We start from the raw sequence: 5,081 nt of genomic DNA, 5'->3' as shown, positions 1-5,081 counted from the left end.
GACATTTTATTATTATTAATCAAGATTTTTCTGTTTTCATAATCAGGATGTTGTTCGATTGCATTTGTGCATTAATCAAGGATATTTTTAACTTCGGGTAGGGCAAGTTATAGTAATCGCAAAAAATCGAAAATGAAAATTTTTATATAACTTTACGTTTCAAAGGTTTCTGAATATTTTGGCATATCTTAGAAAAAATGGATGTATGTGTGTGTATACGTATGTGTGCGTGTATGTGTGTGTGTGCGGATACAAATTTTCGTCGACGATTTCGGGAACACCAATCAACCGATTTGAATAATTCAAAAAACATTCGATTCGTATTGATAAGGAGATGTGCTGATTAGTTTTTGGCGACGGCAAGTCTAGCCATTCCGAAGATATGGGGCAAAAGTGCCAAAAACGGTAACTCAGTTTTTAAGAGAACGGAGCATCCGATTTGAATAATTCAAAAAACATTTTGCTTGTATTAACAAGATGAAGAACTGATCAAATTTTCATGAAGGCAGGTCTAGCGGTTTCGGAGATCTAGTAAAAGGCGGTCTAAAATGATCATTAGACATATGCACATCAAATTATCAGATATTTTATAGAGATTTTAACAATGATTATAAATTTTGTTTACATTCCTATGGGTTCCGTACCAATGTTTATTCGTTAGAGGCCGACGCGGCGCTTACGCGCTTCGATATTTCGTCTTTATGCAGTTAAAGCAGTACGATTGCTTTGAAAAAAAGTTCGAAATTTTCAAAATATTTCAAAATAAATCTTTCTTCAATAAGTCTTTTTTTTCAAAAAAAGTAAATTATTGTCAAAAATTTATAGTTTCTCAAAAATCTAATTTTTTAGATTAATTTTTTTTTCAAAAATGTTAATCTTTAAAAAAAAAAATTGGTACGGAAAGTTCCAGCAATTTGCCTTAAGGCACGATGCCATGCACCCCACTAGTTTGTAATTCTTTTTTTAAAATCACATGTTGATTGCAATATATGGAAGGCACATACAAAATGCTAGAATGAGACTGTATCGCCAGCGAAATAGTCAAAAAAAAACTCTATCAATAGCATTTTACCCTGTCTCTCGTTGTTAGAAATTTAGGTAAAAAATAATCTAATAAAGTGATATCTTACTAGACCCTCCCCTACCCCAAGTGATATTTTGTGATTTTTTTTATCATCCCCCCTTTTTTTTTTATTAAGACTCACGTCTAATGGACACCCTTTCACTTGAATATAATACAATATTATAACATCTTTTACAATTTTCACTCAATTTTTGTTTTATTCTTCGAAAATTTCAATTATCCAAGTGAAACTATTTTTCTATTTAAAATAGTCGAAGCATTAAATAAATGTAAATGGGTGTTACATATCGCACATAAATTAGTTAGTCAGTTGCAAAAATAAGTGAGAGGATAAAAAGTGTAAATTTTATTAACATTAGATGATTATTATACATACACGTACATACATTGAAATTGTGGAAATTGTGTAATAGGGACTCCTTTGTTTTGCTGAGTATTTTTATTGCATGAATGAACAATTGTGTTATTGTAATTTGAATTTAGTTTAGTCGATGGATGGAATTGAAAAGAATGTACTTGTTGGAGTTTTTAAGATTTGTTTATAGTAGAAAAAATATACTTATCTCCCGTTTTGCACCGAAGTGTTTTAATATTTCAAACAAATTAGTTTATGCACACAAAAAAATTAGTTTTGATCATAAAACAGGGAGTTTCCATCTACATTTATAATGAGAATTCGTAACTGTAACATGCATTTTGTAGTGTTGTATTTTGATATTAAAACAATGAAAATTTTATTATAGATATAAAAGCAAATTATAGTTTTGTGTTTATAATTTCGTGTAAATGCGAAATTAATAAATTTCGTTAAATTTTTTTTTTTTTTTTTTTTTTTTTTTTTTTTTTTTTTTTTATTAACTCTTTTTATTTACAACTGTCCAGTATAGGACATTCAGTAAATTTAATGGATTTACAATAGTCCGCCGAAAAGGTACATTGTATACTACTTTGACTTGTTGGAAAAAACAACTCAATAGTTGTTTTTTCGATATAAAATTTACAATATTCACTAAAAATTGTAACAATTTATCTTGTTAATCAAAACTGGTAATAGTCTTGGGTACAAAATTGTTGTAAGGTACAAGAAATATGTAAATATGAAAAATGCAGTAAATTCAATATAAACGAAACGGTAAAAATAAAATAAAACTAGGGATGTATGGCATCGTGTCTTAAGGCAAATTGCTGGAACTTCCCGTACCGTAACGAAATATTCGAGGAATATTAAATGTTTTCAAATAGATTATTATAAATACTGTTACTTATATTTGTTTACAAAAAAGTAAATAAACAAAATTAAATCAAAAGACTTTAAAGCGAAGGACATTGTCTAATATTTATAAGAATTATATAAACTGAATTGCAAATGTAATGTTATTTACTTGAAGCATATAAGTGAGCTTTAGAGCTTTAGCAAGAATTAAAATTAAAATTAGAATTATTAAAAAAAAAATTATTATTGAAAATTATATTTTTTTTCTCAAAAGCGATCGTTTTGTCAACACAAGCAGTTTTTAATCATTCAAATCGGATGCTTAGTTCCCTCAAAATCTGCAATTTTTTGTACATTTAGCTCTGTGTCTCCGAAATGGCTAGACCTGCCTTTGCCAAAAATTATTCAGCACTTCTTCCGATCATTACAAATTGAATGCTTTTTGAATCATTCAAATCGGATGCTCCGTTCTTTCAAAAACTCGATTTCTAATTTTTGCACTTTTTGCTCCGTATCTCCGAAACGGCTGGATTTGCCTTTGACAAAAACTAAACAGCACATCTCATAATTTTGCTGTGATAATTTTTTTATACATGCCTTAAAGTAAGTAAAATTCTAGGATTAAAAAATTGACTTCAAAATTACATTAAAATACTTCTGGTCATTGTTAGATTTTTTTTATTATTTTGGAAATGGTTGAAATTATATTGATATTACGGAGTCTTTAAGATCTCTTTAATTATTTTAAAATAAATATTTTGATTACAAAATCCATTAAATTCACATCAACCGTTCATTGATATTTTTTATCTAAAATTTAAAAAATCTGCTAAATTCTACTAAAATACTTCTGGCCTTTGTTAGTTTTTTTTCATATTTTGGAATTGGTTGAAATAATAATAATTTCAACTTGAAATTATATTGAGATTCTGAAGACTTTAAAATCTCTTTATTAATGCTAGAATAAATATTTTGATTACAAAATAGAATAATTTCACATCAGCCATTCATTGATTATTTTATCTAAAATAAAAAAAATCTGCTATAATTTTGCAGTGACCATTTATTGTGCTTGTATGAAAATGTTTATCTTTTTTTTATTATATAATAAATTTTATATATGTCCTAAAATGAAAAACAAGTAAAATTGTAGGATTCAAAAATGACAAATAAAAATCCAAAATTGTCAGAAGTCTTTTTTTTATATCTATGGAAGTGAAAAATGTACTTGATTGAAATTATATTGATATGAGTGATATTATATGAGACGAATTATCGAGTTGTTAAAAGTATTTTGTTTAAAACAGCTAAACTTTTGGATTGCATTTTCAGAATTTTTTTTATGAAAATATCATAAATTATTATCATCGCTTTTGGATTGCATTTTCAGAAAATTCTTTATGAAAATATCATCTATTAAAATATCTTTTTCTATTGCACTTTATTTTTTTAATATGGGCCCAATTCTGTTTCCTTTTCTTCGAAATAAACGAAAAAATGGTTGGATTCAATTTTATAAAATATTTGTACGAATTATTGAGTTGTTAAAAGTATTTTGTTTAAAATAGATAAACTTTTGGATTGCAATTTCAGAAAATTCTTTGTGTGTGTGTGTTCATTATTTTAAAAAATAAACGTCCTCGTTTGGTAAATTTTATACAAAAAATGCATTTGATTGATCACATTTATATATTTGTGATTAAAGAAATATATTATTAATTTGTATTGTACGCCTGATTCAGTTTAGTCCAATTACAAATTAGTATTTATCTTGACTTTTTCTTAAATAATGTGTCCAAGATTTTGTTCATGTTTTATGCTGAATTTATGCAGTTTTTTTTGTAAGCAGTTTTCTATGAAAGATAGCTGTCTGATGAGCAATAGTAATTTTATAAAATAAATTAAATAAATAAATATGTCTGGTTCGAAATTTTGTGATTCTACAACGGTTTTATTATAAACATTTAGAGATGATCTATTTATATAAAATTCACGTGTTGTTTGTGGTAACCTCGTGTTGTATGTTTTGTCGGTGTAGTAGACTTTGTTCTTCTCATACAATAAAATATACAAACATATACAATATATATATATATATATATATATATAAATATATATATATATATATATATATATATATATAAATGCATATATAAACGTATAAATGTGTTGTATGAATCATTTGGTAAAAACACGACACTGTAAAAACTTTACATAGCGGTACCTGCCAGGGGAGGACAACGTTCATAATTTTTAATATATTGTGCAAAAGTGTGAGATACATTTTTTCCTTTGTCAAAATTGATTTTTTTTGTGTTTGATCAGAATTTGAGAATAAGCTGTTGCAACCCAAACGGTTGTGCTATCTCAATGTGATGAATTTCTGTTATGAATTATTTTGTTATAGTCCAGTCATTTAAGCTTAAATTAGGTAAAAATCTCGGAATTCGAGATACCCAGCTGTAAGTCTGTAAATACTTGTATTTTGCACACACAAAGTTGTCTCAAAACCTACATTGCGTATACCCTACCATATGTAGGTTTTGAGACAACTTTAGGGTGTCAATATACAAGTATTTACAGACTTACAGCTGGGTATCTCGAATTCTGAGGTGAGATTACTATAATGACTGGACTATTAGACTTTCTGTAATATTGGTGATTTTTTAAAATTATGAATCAATAAATAAAACGATGTGAATGTGAACGATTTTCAATAATAAACAATAGAGATAAAACATTCACTACAAGAAAATTGGGTCGGATAATATCGATTTTTTAATA

Source organism: Ctenocephalides felis, unplaced genomic scaffold, assembly GCF_003426905.1.
Source record: "Ctenocephalides felis isolate EL2017-DRISC unplaced genomic scaffold, ASM342690v1 CF-g0.4_SCAFFOLD_03572, whole genome shotgun sequence".
In the NCBI taxonomy this organism is placed as follows: Eukaryota; Metazoa; Arthropoda; class Insecta; order Siphonaptera; family Pulicidae; genus Ctenocephalides; species Ctenocephalides felis.
The sequence above is the reverse complement of the archived record's forward strand: the minus strand, read 5'-3'. Positions refer to the sequence as shown.